The sequence below is a fragment of the Bactrocera tryoni genome, unplaced genomic scaffold (genome assembly GCF_016617805.1).
Source record: "Bactrocera tryoni isolate S06 unplaced genomic scaffold, CSIRO_BtryS06_freeze2 scaffold_25, whole genome shotgun sequence".
Classification (NCBI taxonomy): Eukaryota; Metazoa; Arthropoda; class Insecta; order Diptera; family Tephritidae; genus Bactrocera; species Bactrocera tryoni.
This window is the reverse complement of record NW_024395977.1, coordinates 12,812,103-12,839,170: the sequence shown is the minus strand read 5'-3', so window position 1 is coordinate 12,839,170 and position 27,068 is coordinate 12,812,103. Positions and strand designations below refer to the sequence as shown.

General features: G+C 35.5%; 1 pseudogene; it reads right to left on the bottom strand.

Annotated features, from left to right (window-relative positions):
- Positions 1-22,000: 22,000 nt before the first annotated feature.
- Positions 22,001-26,748, bottom strand: LOC120780742 (annotated as a pseudogene).
- Between the last annotated feature and the right edge of the window lie 320 nt (positions 26,749-27,068).

Here is a 27,068-nt window from a genome sequence, read left to right as displayed (position 1 = left end):
AAAAGTGTTACACAACACCCTAAAATTTTCTAGAGTTGAGTATACATATGTACATATGTAAACAAAGCAAGGGTTTATTACTGTATATACTGAGGTCTCGGGGTTGCAACGTGCATGAATTGATTAAGGGGGTAGTAAGGTTAATTCGAGCGAAAAAAAGCATATTTTAAATAATTTTTTAAGATACAATCAATATTTATTTATTTGTATAATTATAGCATAATTATATGATATTTAACGAAAATTCTGTCAAAGTTTCATAGAGAAATATTAAAAAATGAGCCGATGGCAGAGAATCTTCGCAGACCTTCCAAAAAAAAAAATTGATTCGCGATGAACCGCATAAATCATGACTGGATTATTTAAAATTAAAAAACCAAAATGATTTGATAAGTTTATAAGGGTAAATGTTCAGCAGAGCGGCTTTTCCGAAAACGTGTACTAATTTTCACGGGAAATGTCTTAAAATACTCGTTTTTAGTTCTACTTTACGAATATGTTAGGTGCGTGCTTTTGGCATCACTGTTGTAAATTCGAATGGGTTCATGAACTGATCGTTTTCGAATTATCGAACTCTCGATATTCGAGACTGAACGAGAATTGATGAAAATGAGAAATACATAATAGAAAAATGTATAATTCATTATTATTGCAGAAAGAAGAAGAAGTTGGACACAGAAGAATTATGAACGCCGGGGTGCTGAATCGACCAGGGTTATTTTTTTTCGAACGCTCGATGAATTATAAATTTTTCTATTATGTATTTCTCATTTTTACCAATTCTCTTTCAGACCCGAATATTGAGAATATCGGTATTTTAATTTCTTTTTATTTTTCCAATTATTATTATTTTTCTATTATGTGTCTCTCATTTTTATCAATTCTTGTTTAGTCTCGAATATCGAGAGTATCGATATTTCGAAACCGATCGCTGCTTGTATCACTAGTACCCAATTGAATTTCGAACAGTGATGCCATTTATAGCGTAAATATCGTGCAAAATCATAATATTTCTTTTTGTTTTTATTACAAAAAAAAACATTAAAATAGATAACGCGCCATACATATTCGTGAATCGGAATTAAAAACGAATTTTTTAAGACATTTCGCGTGAAAATTTGTGCACGTTTTCGGAAAAGCCGCTCTGCTGAACGTTTACCGCTGATAAGTTTCCTCAGGTAACGCTGTCGAGTTTTTTTTAATGATTTTTAAATTTTTTACAACGCTTGGAACTCAAAATACTGATTTTTCACCAAAAAAATCAGAAGTTTTGTTGTTTAAAAATAAGTTAAAATTACAAAAAAAAACTCGACAGCGTTACCTCACAATTTATGTAAAGAAAGTCTGTGCAAAATTTCAATAGAATCGGTTCAGTAAATTTTGAGCTACAGAGTTCACCGGCTTCGAAAAAGTGAAGTGTGAGAAAAACACGTTTAAAGTTTCACAGCCGTTACAAGTGTAAATCTCCGTACATTTTGCATTAATTGCTCTCAAATTTTCACAGAATAATCTTTAGATATTGTAAATTAATATAGAATAAAAAAAAAATAAAAATGCAAAAAAAAAAATACCTTACTACCCCCTTAATGGAGAAAAAAAATACTTTCACACAAGCCATAAATATGAAAGATAACACATTATTGAACCTTATCGAAAAATTCTCTTCTAATCAAAAATTGCTTCGTCTGGTTTCCTATTTATTACGGTGGATTACATGACCAAAAATTTCTACGGAGGGAAGGATCTGATGAATTACACTTGAGTTTTTTGAAAATTGTTCAGGTGATCCAACATTCGGAATTCGCGAATGAAAAAACTAAAGGCAAATAAAGTACTCGGATATATCGCTTTCATTCAAATTAATCCGAGTAGGAGGTCGCCTTTTAAATGCACCTCTCCCATACGATTCCAAATTCCCACTATTACTAAATGAAATTCCCACATCGTTATCAATTAATTACGGTTCCTGCACTTTCGAAATCACCACGCAGGGGCAAGAGCATTGGTTGCGTTTCTTTGAGAACGCATATGGCTGATTAATACAAGAGAAGCACGATTAATACAGTAGAACCGTAAGAAACTGTATACACTGCTTTCATTATAAGCCGGAGTTGAAAGACTTCGAGTGCTAAGACCCTTTCTTATGTGTGGCGTAGATTTTTGGGATCCGACATTAAAAATACGCGGTCGACAACCCGTTAAAACTTACATCGCAGTTTTCGTTTGTTTCACGTCAAAAGCAGTACACTTAGAATTAGATTCTGACTTATCGACTAATTTCATTATTTTCGCCTGCGCGAACTCAAAGAGAGGAAAAGAGAGGAGCGCAAAAATAGCTTCACCCGAAACGCAACCTGCAGCCCGGCGATCTCGTCCACGAAGCTAAGACGCCACCGCGAGACGGAAAGGTACGAGTGGAAGACGTGGCAACCAAGGCAGATACAATTAAGCGCTCTATTCACAAGCTCGCCCTGCTGCCGGTGGCTGGTGTTGCGTCAAGCAACTTTATAGACCTAAATTAATGTTTTAAGAAATAAATTTGTAAAATTAATTAAATAATATTTGAAAATATTATAAAATGTTTTATAATTATGAGATTGCTGAATTATAACTACATGTACTTACCCCATTTTTTATATACACACTTACCACTAGTACTGTATGTATTATCATGAAATATGAGATTGCTGAATTATAACTACATATCGTCTCCTGAAATGCAAAATAACGTATCATCAAAAAATTCGAAATTGAGTGTCTTATTGATTACGCTGCACTACTTCAAATTACATACATACATAATAATACATATGTTCAACATTTTCAGATTCTGCGGTCAGGTATAAACCATATAAAAATTTTGGAATATGAGTGAACATTTTATTTCGTGTTTCATTCATGCCACTGTAAATTTCCGAAAATGTTGTTACGTTATTTTGCAATTCAGGTGACGATATACTTACTCTGTTTTTGTTTACATATGTACTTACCACTAGTCTAAGCCGTTAGGTTAAGGCTTAGGCTAAACCATGAAACTCATGTAATAAAGAATTCTATTGCATAAACACCATACCCGCGAACGGACATCGTTTTTAATCGGCAGTCTTAAACTCGTTCTAAGCACAGGCAATTAGCATTTCGATCAAGTTACGCATCTCAGTAAGCCTAATTTTCTTTTTTCAAATCTTAACAACGCTTAAGATTTTTCACCGACTTCGTCTGTCAGTATATGAGTAAGTAGACTATATGTACATATGTACAAATTGTGTACTACTTGTATATCTATAATATAAAAATGAATCGCAAAATGTGTTGGTAAGCGCATGACTCAACAACGCCTAGACTAATTTAGCCAATTCACTTTTTTAAATGTTCGTTGAAGTTCAAAGATGGTTTCTACGGCGAGAAAAATTCGAATACTTTCCGAAAAACCCCTAAAAACAGCTCTTTTCTTGAATGTTTGTTTGTTAGTAACACTAATGCTCGAGAACAGCTTCACCAATCGGGAAGGTTTAGAAATAAAAGAAACCTTATAATTTGCATGAGGAAAATTCCAAAAAGTAACTTTTTTCCATACACATTTTTTTAATTTTTTTTGTTTTGTTTCTCAATACTTTGGTTTGAAATTATTTGAATCGTCGAATTTCGGCCGCTGGATTTTTTATTCCGGCTATTCAAAAGAAAAATTATTGATAATTATTCAATGAAAACTATATGTGTGTTTCACAAAAAATTATCAATTACAGATTGAAATTTGTTACGAAACCACGAAGAGGTCGCGCTAATATCGGTCGGCGTTCTTTTTGCCATCAACGTATGGCAGCCCAAGACACATGAACGAGTACTCCCAGGTTGCGATGACATACGTCACAATACGACTTTTCAAACAACAGCTACGATGTTTGATGGACTTTATTTTGAAGCAACTTATGGTGCTGCTAGATGCTGGATGTACTCTGTTTAGTTGCAAAAAAGAGGTTTGCCACACGCACACAAACTTCTTTGGGAGGTGGATGGTGGTTCTACCAGATCAAATTGATGAAATCATTTCTGCGGAAATTCCTGATGCAGAGAAAGATCTACTATTATACGAAGTGCTGAAAAGCATGGACCTTGCGGACAACACAAACCCACTGCGGTTTGTATGTCTGACAATAAATGCACAAAACACTATCCTCGTGCTTTTCTTTCGGAAACGCAAACTAGAAATATTCATTCTATCGGCGTAGCTCACCAGACGACAATGGCAGAACATTAAGCATTCAACTTAGAGGAGTGAATATCGAAATCGACAACATTGAAAAGTCATGTCAATGTTGAATATTGCAGTTTGGTGAAATCGATCAAATACATTTGCAAAGAAAGCAACTTGGCGGTTATTGGCCCTGAACGAGATAATATCGATGCGTGAACTGCAATGAAACGTTTTGTAAGATATTTACTTTTGCAACTCATGAACCTTTTCTGACTGCTGTGCGTCTCGCAGTTCATTTCGAGAATGGCCAAAGAGTGTATTTCAAACCAGCGAGAGCAGAGTTTTTTTTCTATATATTAACATATTGGGTCTGATGCATAAAACGTGAGCTTGTACTCGGACTCGATTTTTTGAGTAAAAGGTGCTTGTCGTATGCATAATAATATTTCATGTATTTGCTTTTACTCGCTGCTCAGGTTTGATCAGAGAACTTAAAACATAGAGAAGGTGCAAATTAAATTATGTATGATGTTCGATTGGACGGCTAACAGAGCTTATAGAATTGTAGTACGGAATTCACCATTCTCGCCGTTTTTAGCAGAAATGAGCACTTCAATGGCTGAAACATTGTGGTGTTGGTAGAAAATCCGAGCTGTGCCGAAAGAAACTAACAAACGATCGCCAATTGTTACCGCTTCCGTTGCTGCTCGATCAGCTTCGCCAATAAGCTAGCGTAAATATGTATATTTTTGTACGAGCTTGCATACATATAGACGCTGACTTTTGCGAGCCACGGAAAAATTTTTTAGAATTGACAAATATTGTAAATCGACAACAGATATGTTGCCACTTTTTCACTTCTTTCTTAGAACCAACACCAGAAAGTTGTTCAATTTATGAATTTACGGCGTCTGTTTTTATGAATGAAGCGAGGTCGCTTGTGGAATTTGTGCCTGCGTTTATGAATGAAACCGTATTTGTTGTAAAATTTACTATATTTGGTTTTCGCCAATTTGGCTGCCATATTGCCTTGTGATGCTTCTGATGTTTGACACAATTGTTGTTTTTGTAGAAGGATGTCTCAATGTTTTGTTGGTGACATATTCACATTTATTCGCATATGTATGTTTGTATGTGTCAAAGATTTATTTTAAATTTATTATTTCATTTCAGACGAAGTGCGTTGTTTCTCAATTACTTAGTATTCCTTACGTCTTATATTTCGTTAAACTATTGTACTAGTATCGTTGTAAAGATCTCTTCTACTTTGGATTGCTGTAATAAACGGACGTGTCTTACACCTGCGTTTGATTTAATCAGTAACATAATTTTTGGTGCCTCCTGTGAGGACTAAGAACCTTGTTATTTTTGAGAGTTTTAATTGGCGGTTTCCATAAATAAATTGGTTTGACCCTATCCTAAAGGATTCACGCGATATTTTCGGATAAAATCTTCAATTGTAAATTGTAAGGCATACCCGCACTTTACATACGTAGTGAAACATGGCAGAAATCAATCTTCGCCAGTTTCATGCATCTGCTATTTCTCGCACAATGGAACTGGTACGCAAGGCGCGCCCAGGTGAATTAGATGCATCCAAGGTTGAGCAACTGTTGAATTCGGCGAGATCTCATTATCGCGTTACATAATTGGTTGGCATTCGGTCACCGCGTACAAACTTGGTATGCTGCGACAAGCTGTTCCCTGCTCAGCGGTGCCAATAGTTGGTGGTATTTATTCAGGAGGTTACGAAGAACTGTGGACAGCTTTGAAGGAATGATATGATATCCCTAAACAGTTGGCTGAAATTCATGTTGCACGTTTCCTAAACCTTTCGTTGGCGTATTGTCGATGTGGTTAGCGGTTCTCTGCGTGCGTTAGCTGTTATGAATTTGCCAGTTCAAGAGTGGGATGCATTAACGGTGCCTATTGTGGTATCAAAACTCTCTCTTACAACAAAGCGTGAATGGTGCATACACTGCTCCCCAACGGAATTGTCAAGCTTATCGGAGCTACTCAAGTTCTTGGAGAAAAGGGCTCAAAGTTTGTCAACGGAGCTTGTTGAAGTCGTCAATGGTACCGACACATCCAGTCGTCAACATCAGCGTGTATCAACGGCGCGCACAGTCAAATGCAACCATTCAATGGAAGAAGCAAAATGCCAATATTGTCAAAATCTTCATAAGGTCACGCGTTGTCCAACGTCATTGGACTAACCACCGGAAAAACGTTTCGATGCCCTCAAGAAAGCAGGCCTATGCTTTAATTGCTTGAGGTCAAGGCATGTGTCTAAACAGTGTCCATCTGGAGGATGCCGTCAATGTGGCCGCAGACATAATACCATCTTTTGTCGAGAGCCACAAAGGTCTGCTCCTCCTCTCACCCCAAGGAGAGTGGAAACTACTACAACTACTAAACCTCAGCCTGGTCTACCTTTAATGCCGGCTCAAGCTACATTATGACGTAACGATTCTGTTATTGGATGCCATGTTCGGGGTGACCAGATCATACCTCTTGCAACAGCATGTGCATATGTTTCTGGGGACAATCCGGAGGAACGGTTGGCAAGGATTTTGTGCGATCCTGGGTCACAAGTAGGTTTCCTTACAGAACGCTTTGCTAATTCTTTGAATCTCCATAGAAGCAGCTATTACGTAGCGGTCGAGGGTATTGGTGCATTATCCTGTACACGCACCAAGGGCCTCGTGGCAGTAACACTCAAGTCAACTCACTCACAATTTTCCGTGGCAATCCATGCCTTCGTCATTCAATCTATTACATCGGTGCTTCCAACAGCACAAATCTTTGGGAATCAATATAAACATTTGGCTGGGTTGCAAATGGCGGACCCACATTTCGGTACTCCGGGAACCATTGACCTTCTGCTAGGAGCTGACGTCTGGGGTCTCATTTTGAAGGGAGACACGATTAAGGGTGGTCCTAATGAACCACTTGCACAACTTACGAGTTTGGGTTGGGTTATTTTTGGGCCCGCATCAACATCTTCAACAACTAATTCTGGCTAGCGCTCATATAGCGACAACATTTTGGAAGAGTCTCGTTTGGACGAGATTGTAAGCAGCTTTTGGAAGCTCGACGAAGGGTCTGATGGCGACGAGGTTATTGATGATGACTGTGAGCAAATATTCTCAACGACTCATTCACGAACATCGGAAGGGCGTTACATGGTGGGCTTACTAATGCAAGCTAACGCACCACCCCTAGGCGACTCTTATTGCTGCGCTTTAAGGCAATTCTATCGTTTGGAGCGTCGACTCTCCTCCGATACACCATTACGTGACAAATACATTGCTTTCATGAAGGAGTATATCGGGCTAGGGCACATGGAAGCTCTAGGTACTTATAATGATTCCAGTCATGTATATTACATTCCGCATCATGCCGTGCTAGACAAGTTTCGTGTCGTTTTTTATGCTTCAGCACCAACATCAAATGGTGTTTCTCTAAATGATATACAACGTCGTGTGGGTCCAACCATTCAGAATTCGTTAAACGATATCCTTTTCCGATTCCGAAGATACGCAATTGCTCTGACCGCTGACGTGGAAAAGATGTTTCGCCAGGTTTTAGCAGCACCGGAGGATTCATTTGGCGCGAATCCCCGAACGAGAACGTTAAGATATATCAGCTTATGACGGTGACGTATGGCATGGCATGTAGCCCATACAACGCAGTGCGAGCATTACAACAGTGTGCCGTCGATAACTATGGAGTAGTTAGTGACCTTCATCTAGCCGAATCGGCGCGTTCTGCCATTATTTCTTCATTCTACATACCTATAGCTGCAGTGCTAGGGCTGCGTTGGGACCCGGTGAGTGACGAATTGTTATTTATGGTATCACTGAAGCAGTATAATGAAATGCCGACAAAGCGGCGAGTTCTTAGTGATGTAGCCCAATTGTATGACACCACTGGATTTTTGGCACCAGTCATTATATCGGGCAAGGTATTTATGCAGACTCTTTGGTCTACGGGTACATCTTGGGATACTCCAGTACCTAAAGATCTGTGTCATATTTGGTCTAAATTTCGCGATGACTTAAGTATTCTCGATAAGGTACGTGTACCTCGATGGCTTGGTTTGTGATGCCAGTCAGAAAGCCTATGCTGCTGTGGTTTACGCACGCACTATTGACAATGATGACAAAGCCAAGATATCCTCGCTTACCGCACGCACCAAGGTTGCGCCGTTGAAAGGAGCCACAATCCCTCTACTGGAACTATGTGGCGCTCTCTTATTAGCCAAGACAATTTGTAATGTTCGCAAGGCGTTAAGTTTAGAGGATACCTCTGTGCACTTACTGACGGATTACAGTATTGTCTTGAGTTGGTTACGCAAACAGCCAGTGATGTTAAAGCCATATATTGCCAACAGGGTTCGGTAAATACAACAATTGACGTCATTACATTTGTGGTATTATGTATGTTCAGCGCAGAATCCAGCGGATTGCGCCAGCCGTGGTGTGACTCCATCAGAGTTGCTGAGCCACCATTTATGGTGGTCGGGCCCAGATTGGTTACCTCAGAAAACAACGCCATTTGACCAGGCACCGGAGTTACAAGCTGATGAACGTATAACTATGCAGAGTGAGGAGAGGTCAAGAGTTTTAACCTTCGCATCCTCAATTAGATTGCAGCTTATCACCCGGCGTATAGATGGACAACATATTCCACTAACACAGCGTTTTAGTTCCATCAAACGACTTATCAGAACTACAGCTATAGTTCTGCGCTGGTTACCAAGGTATCGTCATTTTCGACAACATCTTGTTACAGCCCCAGAGATGGATAATGCGCTTGAATTGCTCATTCGTATTGATTAATCGTCTGCGTTTCCTCAAGACTTACGTTGTTTGCGCGATGCAACCAACTTATCATCCTCGAGCCCCCTACTAGCACCCCTACATAGATGATCATGGTATCATCCGGGTAGGCGGCCACCTTCATAGATCAGCATTGGTAGAAGAAAATCGTCATCCAACTATACTTCTGAAGGCTAGCGATTTAGTTAGGCTGATTGTTCACCAAACTCATATCGACACTCTTCATGGCGGTGCACAGCTGATGCTGCAGACCCTACGCTACCGCTATGGGATTCTTCATGCAAGGCAAGTTGTCCGCAGTATGGTACATAAATGTGTGATTTGCAGAAGACATCGGGGAGTTACCATTACGTTACAGATGGCCTCACTATCACCACATCGGGTCAGCGCATCTCGGCCATTTTAGGTGTCAGGTGTAGATTACTGCGGTCCTTTTTCACTTCGCACTGGCACTAGAAGATCTCGCAGTACAGTGAAAACTTATCTGTCAGTTTTCGTATGTATGGCTACCAAAGCTGTCCACATCGAGTTGGTGGATGACTTGTCATCAAACGCGTTTATAGACGCTTTCACGCGTTTTGTTAGTCGACGCGGTTTGTGTCGTGACGTATATAGCGACCACGCTACAACATTCGTGGCACAGTGAACAAAATCAACAATATCTCGCAAACGTTGGGACGAGTTGGCACTTTATAACCCCAAGTGCCCCCCATCAAGGTGGATTGTGGGAGGCTGCGTGAAGTCCGCGAAACGACATTTGGTTCGTGTCATCGGTAATCAGGCGATGTGGCATTCGCAATTACAAAAACTAGCGACACGAATTGAAGCTTGTTTGAATTCGCGTCCGCTTATACCGCTGACTGATGGCCCTGAAGACAAATATGCGCTAACACCTGGAGACTTCCTCATTGGCGCTCCACTTATCGCAGTGCCAGAACCGACCGTGGCGGAAATTCCATCTAACCAACTAAAGCACTGGCAGTGGTTACGACGAATCCATCAACAGTTCTGGCATCGGTGGAGTGAAGAGTATTTGGCGACTCTACAATCACGAAGCAAGTGACGCAGGCGTACCGAAAATATTCAAGTGGGAGATATTGTCCTGGTCAGACATGGAAACCTCCCCCCAACACATTGGCGACTGGGTCGTGTAATAGAGGTACATCCTAGCGGTGATGGCCTTGTTCGAAACGCAACATTGATGACTTCTAATGGCGTGTGCACCCGGGCAGTACAAAAACTGTGCTTGCCTTTACGACCGGATGATTTCGAAGCAGTTGCTTCGACCGGGCAGGATGTCTAAGATTTATTTTAAATTTATTATTTCATTTCACACGATGCACCCTGTGCGTTGTTCCTCAATTACTTAGTATTCCTTACGTCTTATATTTCGTTCAACTTTTGTACTACTGTCGTTGTAAAGATCTCTTCTACTTTGGATTGCTGTAATAAACGGACGTGTCTTACACCTGCGTTTGATTTAATCATTAACAGTATGCTTGTGCATTATTTGTATACAAGTATATGTACATATAAGTATATATGAATGTATGAACATGCAGATCAATGTGCGCACATGTAATATATTGCTAAAATCATGATTTGAATTTCTGAACGCGCACATGCGTATACATACAAGTTACGCAATCACTTTCGTGAGAGCGAAAAAAAATACAATTTTAGTTTTAGGCGGACAGCGATTCCGCGTTTATTGAGTTTAAATTAACAACTGCCCAACTGATCTAGTTTACAAGTACTTATATTTATATTAAAGCTAGGGCTATGCACTTAATTATTTGCATCACCAGTTTATTGTACTGAGCAGACTGCTGCAATAGCAATATTGTTTCAGCTTGCGCTTTACGCAAGCTATTCTTTGAAAGTTAATATTTCTGCAATAATGCAATATTATTGATTTCCGTTGCATAAAAATTGGCACAACCAATATTGCAATTAATTCCGGGAATTTGAATGTTAACTATTCTTAAGACACGTGCCGGAAGTTGGCTGTGGGGTTACTAACATCTTTGGTGTTAACTCTTCCCCTCTTAAATCGATTGTCCCCAATCGGTGTTTTTGTAAAATATTCTAAGATATTGCGACTTGTAAAAATGGACCGTTTTTTAAATTTGAAACGTCTTCAGTTTTTCCTTGCGATACTGGTGATACATATAGCTTGTGCTTGTGCTTAATTATGAATACCAAAATGAATACCACTAGTACTATAATAAATACTAGTGCGACATCAGTGTTAGACTAATTATATGCGTTTTATAGTTTTCATTCACTAAGAGTTTAATGTGATCATCTTGATTTAATTGTTTTAAGTACAAAGATTTCAACTTTAGATTTGGAAAAGATGTATTTTGGTATTTAATTTTTGTTATCATATTTGGCAAAATAAATTGATCGAATGCTTTCATTTTTACATTAGAAAAGGTTTTATTCATTACTCTAATTTCACAGTTCTCAAATTTAATAAGAAAATTTCCTTTAATTTTTATTTTCATTTTATTACAATTGTGTACAATTTCAGAATAGAAATTCTTAAATATTAGTATACCAGGTAAAATTTCGTTTACAACGGTTTCTTCAAAGGTTTGCATATCGCAGTATGCTTCTTCGAAGTTTAGTATATTCTTTAAACAATCATCTACAATTTTTTCAAATTTTGTTTCAGATTTTCCTTTACATTTACATTAAAAATATTGTTCATATTATCCACTAGTATTTCATAATTTTTCAATATGATTGTTTTATTTTGGCATTAGGATAGGCTCGAACAGGATTTTGGATAGGATATCTCGTGAATAGTTAGGAATTTTAAGGATTATGATAATATTCTGTTCTTGTACGGCGACGGAAACTTTGATGTTAGAGTAGCTGTCAAAGTCATTAATCAAGTTGAGTTCTGTCTCTGTTAAAATATCGGTGGGAATTATTCCGAGTTTGCTTGAAAATATTATTTGACCGATGTCGTCAATGTGGTCACGTAAAAGGGAAATGTCATTGTTAACTTGGTAAATTTGTTGCATAAATTCAATTTCGTCTTCTACTGTCATTATTTTGTTTTGGATAAAGTTCTTGAATTTGTTCAAATAGTCACTTATTACAATCTGTTTGTTATTTATGTGATTAGTAATGTTTTGTATTTGGGATGATAGTAAATTATTTACGAATGTCAGATTATGGATTCTATCCGTCAAGATTTTCCGTTGTTTGAGAGGTATTCTAAAGAGTTTTTATTTTGGTTTCGTCGTCACTGTCCATAGTACCTGCTACTACTTTAAGTCCTTTTCCTAATACATTTATTAAGCCTCTTTTATGTCTAAAGTGTGGGTTAAGATTCTCAATCTTCTTTTCTAATAATAAAAAATTCTTATTGACTGTGTCCAGTAAGTGCTTGCTTTCTATTCTATTGGCGGTTAGTCCTTGTATGTTGTGTAGGATTAGTGTCACTGTGTCCTCGTACGCAGTTATATTAACAATATGAAGAATTTTGCTATAGTGATCGATTACTTTTATTTCCTCCGTCTTGATGGGAATATATCCGTTATTATTTGTCAAGTCTTGTATGTCGATTTGTTGTGCTATGGTGGTGAGAATCGTCATTATTATGACCAAAAGTCTTATTGCTGTGCTCATTTTCTAGGGAAAGAAAAAGAAAAATTAAGCTCTTATGATAACCTAATATTATTTTTATGAATTATTCTCCTGACTTTGTTTTGACTGTAGTGTTATAATTTTGTACTACGATTTCTTTCTTGTATCTAGCTGATAATTTATTTCCTAATCTACGATTTATCTTTACGAAAATCTCATCGCCTTCTCCGAATATTGTTTCGGTGTCAATCTGTTTTTATTATGGAAAGAAAGGTCGGCGGTTTGCTTGTCTTTTAGTTTTTTAATTATTTCTTGCCTATCAATATCTAGCAGTTTGGGATCGCTACTAACGCGTCTTCCGAAAAATATTTCTATCGGTTTCCTTCCAGTGGTAGAGTGTATAGAATTATTATATTCTTTTACCGATTTTTCTAAAAGTTCATAAAATGTTCGATGCGTTTTTTCGACCTGAAGGCAACGCATTATTTCTTGAAGGGTTGAGTGAAACCGCTCTACCTGTCCATTTGAACAACTCGTATATGGGGGTGTTCGATGTATTTCAATACCAAACTCATTTTCAATCATAAAATTTAGTGTCTCTGAGTTAAAGGATTTTTCGTTGTCCATTACTATTGTTTCCGGTACTAAAGTGAAAAGAATATCCCTCATTGGTTGTCTGATATCTTCTGCTGCTCTAGACCGAAAGGGTTTTGCTACTGCATATTTCGAAAATTTGTCTACAGCAGTTAAAATTAGTTCTTTACCGACCAAGAATATGTCTATGTGGGCTATTTGTCCTGGAAATTTTGGGATGGGCGTATTTTGTAGTTGGGGTTTGGGTGGTGTCGTTCGTATTTGTTCTCTTTACAAGTGGCGCATATTTTAATAATTTTCTTTGATTTTATTTGCCATTCCGGGAAAGTAGTATTTTTCCAAAATCTGTGTCCTATTCTCTTTGCTGTTTCTATGAGCTCTGTTATGTGTTCTAATTATGAGTTCCTCCTGTTCTTGTTCACTAGTTACATCTTCGACTTCTGCTTGAGTGAATCTAATGCGATACTTACTAAAGTGCAAGGGTATAGTTCCTGTATTTTCCCATTGTGGATTCTTCTGTTTTAATACAATTTATTACCGAAGGGTTGAGGTATCTTTAAGGATTGAAATCAGATTTGCTTGAGAATATTCTGGTTCCGTTATTATATGGCGATGATACGTTGGGAATACTATTTTAAATTGCTAAGTAGAGGTTTCGCATCTCTTTAAGAAGATTTGATTTTTGAAAGCGTTAATAGGGAAAAAAGGGAATTATGGAATGAGCTATCATCCGAATTTGTTGCTATAGACAAAGTGTTAATGTGCACCTCATTTGGTGGAATCCTCGATAATGCGTCCGCCACTACGTTTTGATTGCCCGGTTTGTAAAAAAGTTCATATGAGTATTCATCCAAAGTGGCTTTCCACCTCTTCATTTTTGAATTATTATTTTTATTGCTCAGCGCATATGTTAGCGGCTGGTGATCAGTAAAGATTTGGACCTTGGCAGATCCATACAAATAGTTTCTGAATGAATTTAAAGCCCAAATTATGGCTAGCATTTCCTTTTCGTTGGCTGCATAGTGCTCTTCGGCTTTATTTAATGTCCTTGAGATAAATGCCAGGGGCTTCGAATCTTGGGATAGAACAGCTCCAATAGCAGAAATTGGAAGCATCTGTTACCAGCTCAAATTTTTTATTGTAATCGGGGTATGCGAGTACAACATCCTTTGAAGTAAGTGAGCGCTTGATATTATTAAGGCTTGTATCGCTTCTTTGCTCAAATTTATTTTTACTTGCGAGGATTTGTTTTTGAAATTCTACCCTCTTCCCCTCTTAAAAGGGTTGTTAGGGGTTTCGCTAATTTCGCATAATCCTTGATAAACTTTCGGTAGTATCCTGACATACTGAGGAAACTACGAAGATCTTTCAAAGTTGTGGGCTGGGAATTTGTCAATTGCCGCAACTTTTGCAGGATTGGTTTTTACTCCATCCGGGGTGATAACGTAGCCAAGAAATTCTGCTTCTTTTTTAAATTACACTTGTCCAACTGGACCTTCATGTTGCTTCTTCCAAGGTTTTAAATATTATTTTTATGTGATTAAAGTGTTCTTCTTGGGTTTTACTAAAAATGATGATGTCGTCGATATAGACATAACAACATTTTCCAATGTGTTCTCGGAGTATATCATCCAGCGCTCGTTGGAAGATAGATGGGGCGTTTTTTAAGCCAAATGGTAACCTTGTAAACTCATATTTGCCATTGTTAATAGAGAATGCAGTTTTCTCTATATCAGATTTTTTTAGTGGAATCTGGTGAAAACCACTTTTTAAGTCGAGAACAGTAAAGAAATTGCTGTTTCCCAGTTGAGATATAACTTCTGATATCTCAGGTATTGGATATCTGTCCGCGGTTGTGACAGCATTTAGTTTCCTAAAATCTATGACCATGCGGTACTGTTTGTTTCCCGCTGAATCTGCTTTCTTAGGTACAATCCACACAGGGGAGTTGTACGGTGACCTAGAGGGTCTTATAATACCATCCTTTAAAAGTTTTTCTCACTTGCGATTCTACCTCACTTTTTAATGATGCTGGATAGGGATAGAATCTCGTGTAAACAGGAGAGTCATTGATAGTCCGGATTTGTCCAACGACTTTAGTCGTATAAGTAAGTTTCTCGTCGGGCTCGGAGAAGAGCTTGGGATGTGTATTCACGATTTTTCTCATAACATCTCTCTGTTTAGGAGACACATTTTCTTCTTTTATGTTAATAACGTTGACACTTTGCGAAGGAAGCTGTTTAAGGCTAACAGTAAAACCGTTTCTTAATACCATATAATTTTTTGTCGGTGTGTATTATTGCTTTTAGTGCTCTAAGCGTATCGTTCCCTAAAATACCATCAAATGTTTTCAATGAAGGCATTAGATAAAATCTTATTTTATCCTCGATTTTGAAAAGTTTCACGTATGTATGCTCGCTGATTTTTATATCACCAATAATAGATCTAGCATAGAAGGGACTCTCGTTTTCTATGCGTTTTTTTACTAATTCGGGCTTAACATAATTTTTAGAAGATCCTGTATCGACTAAAAACTTCAGAATGTTACCGCTCTCCGTCTTCACTTCGAAATAAGGGAGCGAAGAGCTACTCATGCTAAAAAATGGATGTCACTTGGTTCCCCGTATTGCTGAACACTTCCATCTTCGCTTTGCTCGACCGCCGTTGTATCTATGTGGAAAGTCCTCTGATTTTTGTTTGGCTGATATTTAGTGACCGATGGCGGTCTCTTGCCTTGGAGTTGGTTCCGATGTGACCTATTCATATAATTAATTCTACGTGAGTGTATACTCTGGTCAACTTCCATAGGCTCTGGCCTTGGTTGAGGCTTAGGTGGCCTGGGGAGCGTTTATATTTGGGATTTGTACAGGCGGTTGTTGCCTGTCCAATTGGTATATTTGTGGCATATGTGCCAATTGAGGGTAAAACTCTTGCCTTTGAGCTTGTATTGGGTACCTTCTTGAAAAGGTTTGATTATTTTGGTACGTTCTTTTTAAGGTATGCGCATGAGTCGTGCGGAAATTTTGGTTGTCCAACTTAAGACATAGGTGAAGGACCTGGGGCAGGTCAACAGGTTCCCTTATTCCTAGCAGCCTTGGGAGGTCGCCATTCAGCCCTCTTATGAAGGTATCTAATGCTCTGTCCCTGTAGGATTGTGTCATCATCCGCAAGGATTCATTACTCATTTCGAGACAACCTACTTTATCTAAAATTAAGGACAGATGTTTGTAAACTAGCTGGTAAAATTCTGCGACTGTATTTCGTCCCTGTATAAGAGTGGTCATTTGGTATTCTAGTGTGGACAGGTCGCGTTTGTCGGCGTAATGCATGGAAAGACATTTTGTTATAGCAGACCAGTCGAGAGGCGTGTTATAAGATTCTAGCGCCATGTCTGCGTTGCCCACTATTTTATTCCTAACCACGCTAAGAATAATAATAATACTTTGGGGTTCCTCTTAGGGGTTCGTATATTTTTAGGATCCGATCTACGCTTTTCCTCCATGAATTAAATTCGCCTGCGTGACCGGAAAATTCTTTCAAACATTTAACGACATCGGATATCCTATCTAAGTCTATTAAATTTGTCCTGTGGGTTTCTTCTATAGTTTGGTCAGTTGCTAAAGACAAACTAGCATTTGGGTTAAGAGCTGACTGTACTATTTGTGGTCCTTGTTACCTAAAAATGTCTGTTGCTATGTTTCCTATGAGAGTCGTTAAGTCGTGAATGCTCAATTGAGCGTTTCGCGCCGCCTGAGGAGTAGGTGTTGCATTATTTTGAGAATTGAGGGGCGAACAAGATTGTCTGGATTTGCCATCTTATAATTGTTAATATAATATTGTTACTTTAAAATTTTTCTTACTTTAATATTGATCCTGCTTCCTGGATGCTGATGTTCTTCTCAGGGCTGGTGTCCTCTTGAGATGTTGATTGATGCAATTCTTGGTATAGATATAACGGTTGTAGTCGCTGCCAGGATAGTACAATTGTTGGCTATAGGTGATTTTTAAGTACTTTTTATTGTACTAATTTTTTCTCACTGTTTCCCTTAGGAGTTTGATTTTGAAGCCTTTTTTAGCTTTAAATAGTTTGTTTTAGAATGTATTTTAATTGCTTATATTGTTACTTTGCTTGTCGCTTTTCAGGTTTTTTTTTTTTTTTATGGTGACGATAAATTTAATTAGTTATCTTCGTTATTTTAACTATCAGTTTTAATTTTTTTTCCTAGAGTGTAGGCTGGTACATAATACCACCTTTTTGCCGAAGCTACTAAGGGGCCTTCACAACTGCGGTTTTTTGCTTCTTCAGTTTTGGGTAATTTGCTGCAGGGTGGCACTAGCACACTGTCACTAGTTTATCACTTAAAGGTCACAGCACAAAGTTAACGTTTTTACTGTATTTCACTTGATTTTACCACAGATTTTGCCACTCGCGCACTACCGGTACTTTTAGGTATACGACGTTCTATGCTTTACGCGTTACAAAAATTTTTTTTTTTTTTTTTGATTTCACGCTTTACGCGGTATATTATACAAAACTTTACATTTTGTATTTAGCTCGGGCGCCAGTTACGCAATCACTTTCGTGAGAGCGAAAAAAAATACAATTTTAGTTTTAGGCGGACAGCGATTCCGCGTTTATTGAGTTTAAATTAACAACTGCCCAACTGATCTAGTTTACAAGTACTTATGTATATTTATATTAAAGCTAGGGCTATGCACTTAATTATTTGCATCACCAGTTTATTGTACTGAGCAGACTGCTGCAATAGCAATATTGTTTCAGCTTGCGCTTTGCGCAAGCTATTCTTTGGAAAGTTAATATTTCTGCAATAATGCAATATTATTGATTTCCGTTGCATAAAAATTGGCACAACCAATATTGCAATTAATTCCGAGAATTTGAATGTTAACTATTCTTAAGACACGTGCCAGAAGTTGGCTGTGGGGTTACTAACATCTTTGGTGTTAACTTACATTCGTATGAGCATATAATAAGATTAATATGATAAACGATGTATTTATGGATTGTTGTGATAAATTCAATTTCTATTAGTAAGGAACATAATACAAAAATTTTTATTAGTATACATATTATATTATGTAAAAATCAAATAAAATTATTAAATATGCAAGTCCAAATTGATTGTAAATATTACTATGCATGCATTCATACAAAATTATACTCATATCATAATTATGTTTACATGCCAATATGGAAAGGCCGACGACAAAACGCAAAAGCATACATATTTGCATACATTGCGATTCGCTAGTTGAAAGCAAAAATTTAAGCATGAAAATATCACAATGCTGTTGTTGGGAGTATCATAAGGAGCATGCATACATATACATGTTTATCTCTCTTCATATTCTCAGCTTGGGCATACATGCCACGTCATTATATGCCGAAAATACATACATATATATGTGCACGCGATGGCTGCCAGTTGGGATGGTAAACTCGATTCGGATTCTACTCGAGAATCGAGTTTTCTCGTTAAATAATCGATTTTTCGAATGTCAAGAATCGATTCTTAATCGACTTCGACTACTGAAGATCGATTCTGAAAAATCGATTATTTTACGAGAAAATTCGATTTTCGAGTAGAATCGGAATCGAGTTTACCATCCCAACTGGCAGCCATCGCGTGCACATATAATAACCTCCGCAGAATAACCACCACAAAAAAAACGATTTTTTTTCCATGTAATTTATATGGAAAACAGAAAATTTGAAAGAGGCACCTCTTAATATTAATATTAAGAGCTCATATTTCGAGTGACTTTTTTTTACACATTTTGAAAGTTTTGAGCCTGTTTTTCAGTTGAAAAAAAGGTTGCCTCAAAATGGCACACCCTAATATACATAAATAAACACATAAAAATATATGCATTTAAATGCAACACATACATACATATACAAATAAGGCACATTTGCATTAAGGGGACAGTAGGGTAATCTTAAATTTTTTTTTTGCCATTTTCTGTTCCCTTATACCCTCAGAATTAATGTAGAAACCCACTTTACCATTGGATGGTTTCGAAATGGGCCCAAAAATTATAATACTGCTCAACGGTCGGAGCGCACGGAGTGCCTCACCTCAATCTTTGAACGCGTTTTTCTCAAAACAAACTTTTTTAAACTGGCGGATATGATTCCGGCCGAACTACTCAACCGTTTTGCTTAATATTTTTTTTTTTAATGTTCACAAAACGCCTGGCTATCGTCCCTACTAGACCCACCACTTGTAACACTATACCCTATAAAGTGTATGTATATATAAATGATCAGTATGTAGAGCTGAGTCGATTTAGCAATGTCCGTCTGTCTGTCTGTCCGTCCGTCTGTCTGTCTGTATATATACGAACTAGTCCCTCAGCTTTCAAGATATTGTTTTGAAACGTTGCGAATGTCATTTTCTTTTCAAGAAGCTGCCCATTCCTCGGTACTGCCGATATTGGACCACTATAACATATAGCTGCCATACAAACTGAACGATCGGAGTCAAGTTCTTGTATGGCAAACTTTCACATTTGACTATATATCTTTACGAAATTTGATGTGAGTTATTGTTTATAGAAATAATGTAATATCGGCAGAAATTCTTCAGATCGGTTTACTATAGCATATAGCGGCCATACAAATCGAACGTTCGGAATGTCGGGTTGTATGGAAAACTTTTGCATTTGACAAGATACATAATATTCACGAAATCTGGTATAAATTATTTTCTAAGACAACAATGTAATTTCCGAAGAAATTATTCAGATCGGGTAACTATAGCATATAGCTGCCATACAAACTGAATGATCGGAAACAAGGGCTTGCATGGAAAACTTTCGCATTTGACGTGGTATCTTCACCAAATTTGACACGGATTACTGCTTAAGGTAATAATATAATTTCCGACAAAATTGTTCCGATCGGATTACTAAAGTATATAGCTTCCATACAAGCTGAACACATAGTTACTAAAAGAACTATGAAGAACCTGTGAAGGGTATATTATTTTAGGTGCAGCCAAAGGTAACGTTTTTTCTTGTTTGTTATGCCAAAATGTATGTAAAAGAACAGAAAGTTAATTACTCTTTTATTTTCAACATTTTTTCATGATTCTAGTAGGGACGATAACCATTCACGTACTTTTTAAGAATAAATAGGGCATTTGTGTTTCAGATGATCCAAACATGAGAAGTCGTGTCCGCCAGTGAAAAAACGCATCTCATATTACTATCTTCAGGAGTAACTGTTACATGAGCTCATCACAGACTAATGGAGGGTAATCACTATCAAGCAACACAACGATTATTTTTTACAGTTCTTTTAGGAGTTTATTTTACTATTCTACAAGCATGCAAATAGTATCTTGAAGCATCGTTTACTATCGCAGATTCAGTTTATGGCTCTACCTTTTTCATTACAACAGGATTCCACGGAATTCATGTATTAATTGGAACAACATTTCTTAATTCGCCATTTAAATAATCACTTTTCTAAAACTCACCATTTTGGATTGGAGCAGCTGCATGGTACTGACATTTCATTGATATTGTCTGATTATTCCTTTATATTTCAATTTATTGATGAGGAGGATAATTAATTTTTATCTGTATAGTATATAAGTATATTTGACTTCCAATCATAAGGTCTACTAATTAGTAGTATAGATAATTTTTTCAATTGCTATTATAGCATCAATTTTAATTATTATTACCAGCGTAGTTATAACTCTAGCCTCTATTTTATCAAAAAAAGCATTAACAGATCGTGAAAAATGCTCTCCTTTTGAATGCGGGTTTGACCCTAAATCTTCTTCACGACTACCCTTTTCCCTTCGGTTCTTTTTAATTACAATTATTTTCTTAATTTTTGATGTAGAAATTGCTCTTATTCTACCCATAATTTTAATTATTTCAATTTCTAATATTACTATATGGGCTACAACAAGAATTGTATTCATCATTATTTTAATTATCGGGCTATACCACGAATGAAACCAAGGGATACTAAATTGATCAAATTAGGGTTGTAGTTAATTATAACATTTGATTTGCATTCAAAAAGTATTGAAATTAGTTTCGACCTAATCTTAGGTATTTTATACCCTTATTCTAATAAATTTAGATATTAATTAAATTTTATTAATTGAAGCCAAAAAGAGGCTTATCACTGTTAATGATAGAACTGAGAATATCCTCCAATTAAGGAAGTATGACGTTCAAGAAAAAGCTGCTAACTTTTATCTTTTAATGGTTAAACTCCATTTGTACTTCTGTTTATATAGTTTAATAAAAACATTACATTTTCATTGTAAAAATAAAATTTTCTTTTTTATAAATTACTAAATAGAATGCTCTACATCCAAGAATTATTTAATTACCCTAACATCTTCAGTGTTATGCTCTATTTTAAGCTACTTGAATAAAAAATCAAAAAAAATGAAAACAAGAAAATAATTCATAAAACAAATAATAAAAGATAAATCTTTAAGTTATTATTGTGTATAATAGATACATATTGAGAATATTTAACCAACTCATTATATAAATTTTGACCTCCTAAAAATTCTGACCATCCCTGATCAAAAGACATAAATACTCTAATTCATAATACTAAAGGATAGTTAATGATACCAAAACTTGAAATATAAGGAATAAATCATATGGAACCAGAAATATAACTCGCTAAGTAGTTATGTAAGGACTTATTAAAATATAATGAAGAAACATTAGAAATTAAATAACCCGATACTACCCCTACTACTCAAACCAATAAAGTTAATAATTTTAAATAACTAGGTAAACAGATTAGGAAGACAGACAGGAGTTGGAAAAATTAATCAACTTAATATACTCCCCTCTACAATTCTCATGATTAGTAAACCACTTATACCTCGCAGTATAATCCAACCTTCATTTCTCAGTATATTTAAATAACCACAATTTAATTCCCCTGTTATAGAATAATATACTAATCGAAAAGAATAACAAACAATTAACCCAGTAGAAAAAAAGTAAAGAAAAAAAATATATATTATATAACTTAATGAAACAACTTCTAAAATTACATCCTTAGAATAAAATCCAGCTAAAAAAGGTATTCCGCATAATGCTAAATTAGCTACATTAAAACACCCAGAAGTTGGCATATACACACCTAATCCTCTATTAAATGAATATCTTAAGAATTATTTATATTATAAATAATAGCTCCAGCACATATAAATAACAAAGCTTTAAATAAAGCATGAGTTAATAAGTGGAAAAAAAGCTTATAAAATCCTATAGATAAAATTCTTATTATCAACCCCAACTGTCTTAATGTAGAAAGAGCAATAATCTTCTTTAAATCAAACTCAAAATTAGCTCCTAATCCTGCCATAAATATTGTTAACCCAGAAAGTAATAATAATAAATTTCCTAATCATCTACCTCTTAATAAAATATTAAATCGAATTAATAAATAAGAAAAAACGTTAACTTTGGTTGCACCGAAGCAAAATACCCTTCACAGGTGCATTTCTGTTAGTAACTATGTGTTCTGTTTGTATGGAAGCTATATGCTATAGTAATCCGTTCTGAAAAAGTTTTTTAGAGATTACATTGTTGCCTTAAAAAATAATCTATACCAAATTTCGTGGATATATCTTGTCAAATGTGAAAGTTGTCCATACAAGAACTTGATTCCGATCGTTCAGTTTGTATGGCAGCTATATGCGATAGGTAATCGATCTGAACAATTTCTCCGGAGATTACATTGTTGCCTTAGAAAATAATATATACCAAATTTCGTGAATATATCTTGTCAAATGTGAGAGTTTTCCATACAAGCATTTGATTCCGATCGTTCAGTTTGTATGGCAGCTATATGTTATAGAAGTCCGATATCGGCTGTTCCGTCAAATGAGCAGCTTCTTGAAGAGAAAATGACGTTTGCAAAACTTCAAAACGATATCTTAAAAACTGAGAGACGAGTTCGTATATATACAGACAGACGGACATGGCTAAATCGACTCAGCTCGACATACTGATCATTTATATATATACTTTATAGGGTCTCCGACGATTCCTTCTGGGTGTTACAAACTTAATATACCCTGCTCAGGGTATAATAACTAAACAATAAGATACTAATCCTAATCCATCTCATCCTAATAAAATTCTGATTAAATTAGGGCTAATAATTAATAATATTACAGATAATACAAATATAAAAACTAATATAATAAAACGATTAATATTTGTATCCCCTCTCATATATTTCTTTCTATAATAAATTACTAAAAAAGCAATTAACAGAACAAAAGATATAAATAATAATCTCATTCAATCGAACCAAAAAGTTATTACAATTCTAGTTGAATTTAAACTAATAACTTCTCATTCTAAAAAAAAAGAATAATCATTTAATAAAAACACTAAGCTAGAAGTAAAAAAACTAATTACTTTTTTTTCTATCAATAGACAATCAGCAATTTTTTTAAATACATTAATAGTGACAGGATTGATTGTTCTCTATTGAGACTAATGTGAGTTCCTTTTAAGCGTCTAACATCCATACTGTTGTCTAGTAAATTTATTGCCAGTAAGTTTTCATGATTAGACAATCTATCTAAATACTTTCGACAATATTTGCTGATTTCGTTTTTACAAAAGGTATATTTAAGTCTTTGTGGATTTCGAAGTTGCTTACATACCAAGGAGCACTTACAATGCTTCTTAAAGTTTTCGATTGATATCTTTGGAGGATTTCAATGTTGGATATACTCGCCGTACCCCGTAACTGCATTACATACGTCCATACTGACTTAAGGATTGACTTGTAAAGTCGTACTTTATTTTCAAGGCTAAGTTGTGATCGCTGACCTAAAATCCAGTCAATTTTTTAGTTTTAAATTTGAGCTGCTTCGTTTTTTGTTTTATGTGTATCTTTCAAGTGAGACGTCTGTCCAAATAAAGACCAAGGTATTTCACAGTTTCACTTTCAGGTATAATGGAGCCATTTAATGTTACGGGGGAACATTTCTCAGTCCTTAACGTAGACGTTATTTGAACGGATTTCTGTGTATTTACTTCTATCTTCCAATTATTTAGCCATTTTTCGACAATATTAAGTTGTTCTTGTAAGTGAAGTGAGTCATCACTAGGATTAAAACTGGTGGCGATAAATGCCGTATCATCAGCATTAGTTGCTACCTCTAAGCCAATAGCGATCGGTAGGTCAGCTTTATCAAATGCTTATTTATCATCTAAAAAGACCCCTGCGCAGTATTGCTTACATTCGAAAGCACTCGTGATAATTTTAACAATTTGATGACATTGCTCAGGAGTTCCATGCCCCCTTCTAAACCCAAACTGGTGTTCAGGTAATATGTTTTGGTCCTATAAAAAAGGTAACATTTACTTTAAAACTATCTTTTCAAATATCTTAGAGAAGGTCGCCAGTAAACTAATTGCACGGTATGAAGAAGGGCAGTGCTCCGGTTTATTGGGGTTTGGAATCATTATTATTTCAGCGCATTTCCATTGACTTGGATAATCGTCGAGTCTGAGCATAGCATTGTAGATGTAAGCAAGTAGTCTGATACATTTTTGGGGCAGGTGTCTAAAAGTAAGACCATCAATTTTATCAAAACCAGGCGATTTTTTAAGTTTAATTTTCTTTATTTCAGTCGTTACTTCCTTGATAGAAATTCTTCGAATAGGCAGGCTTATCTGGCAAGGCGATTCTAGGAAGTTTAGTACTTCAGTAGTGTTTTCATTATCTGGAATTACGTTTGGTCTAAAAACCAAATGTAAATGGTAAGCAAAAGCTTCGGCTTTCTTTTGATTATCTCTGCACCTGTGACCATAACTATTTTCTATAATCGTATTTCTCCTAGTGGGTCTCTGTAGATATTTGGTTGCCTTCCACAGGTTATGAATTAAAACATTATTTAAAATATTTCTCTCAAGAACATGTAGTTCTTGCTTTATTGAATCAAAGAATATGACTAACTTAGTTTACAAAAATTCTTAATCTTAAATACGAAATTACTAGTAAAGAAAGAAAGCAATTCTTATCAGCAAAATCAATAAGTGCAACGCCTCTTAAGAATGTCGATCGTAAAAACAAACTTGCAGCAAAGCGGAAATGCACTTAAAATTCTTTAGAATTTGGTTACAAATAGTGTCAATGCAATTTCGACTATTTTATAAACAAATGATAAAATTAAAGAGTTCGATGCCTCTTATGAAAAATACGTTACCCACAATTAAGTGGAAAACAACAAAAGAACTTAGTTTATTTTAACGACGTAAGTATGTTTAAGTGTACATGTATGTATGTATGTAAATATATATATATGTATGTTTATATTAATATTTTATGTGATGGTGAAGTGGATATCATAACTCCCCCACCGTTAGCCTGAGGCTCCGACGAAGAGATTACATAAGTTCTGTTATTGTTTTCTATACAGATTATAATAATAGTACAGATAAAAATCATTAGAATTCCTATATTACTCCCAGTGTTTATTATTGCATTTCTAGAAAGGTTATGTTTTACAGCCTTTATTGTTTGATTAAAATGTATTTCGTTAAGATTTAAATTCGGGAGTGATATATTATTTTCTTTAACTCTTAATGCTAGTTTGTTTAGGATAAACATTTCTTTTACATTTATTTTATAATTTTCATAGATTTTTAAATTAGTTTTACAAAGCAATTTTCATATTTTATCAAAAATGTTTTTAAATTTTCAAATATTCGTGGTTTTTCACAATTGGTAATAATTTTATCATGGTAATTCTTAAATATAAGTAAGCCTGAATAAATTTATTTTTCTTCTTGGTTTTTCATTGTAGTCATATTACAATTAGGTTCTAAATTTTTTACAATGTTTGTTAAGCAGTTATCATTTATTTTTGTTAATTTCTTATATTCTAAAGTGTTTGGTTCATATATTTCATTTTTACATATTAAGACAGTATTTTCGTTTAAAACTACAGTTTTATTTTGAGTGTTTGGTAGTGGTTCAAATAGAACTTCAGCGAATGTTTCATTTAAAAATTTTGGGATGCTCAATGTCAAAATTACTAACTTTTCTTTATATGTAACGGATACCTTTGTGTGTAGGTAAGATTCTGTTTGGTTAATAAAATTGAATTCTTCAGTTGTCAATATGTCTGATGGAATTATTCCTAGTTATGAATTAAAAATTACATGTCCTATTTCATTAACGTGGTCTATTAACAAGTTGATGTCGTTATTAATCTGAAAAATATTTTCGAGGAAATTTGTTTCGTCTTCTAAATTGAGAATTTTGTTTTGGATTTCGGTTTTAAACTTATTTATATATTTTTGAATAGTTTTCTGTTGTTTGTTAATATGGTTTGTGATATTCAATATTTTGTTTTCTATGGAACTACCTAGATAATTCATTTCGTTTAGGGCGGTCATTGTTTCAGTCTTACTTTTTTCTAGAGTTTGAATTTTGTCCATAATTTCTTTTTCGTCATCACTATCCATTGTCCCTACTACAAATTGAAGTCATTTCCCTATTGCGTTTATTAGTCCTCGTTTCTGTCTAAAATTAGGAATTAAGTTTTTAATTTTTGTCCTACATATGTCCATGCTTTTGTTAACGCTTCCTAATAGAGGAGTAACATTTGTATATGTGTCCGAAAGTTTATGTATATTGTCTTGTAAAATATTTACTGTTTCAAAGTATTGAGTAGTGTTAATAATATGTATTACTCTTAAGTAGTTTTCGATAATTTCTGTGTCTTTCAGTTTAATTGGTATATAACCGTGGTTGTCTGTCAAGTCTTCAACTTCTAGGTATTGTG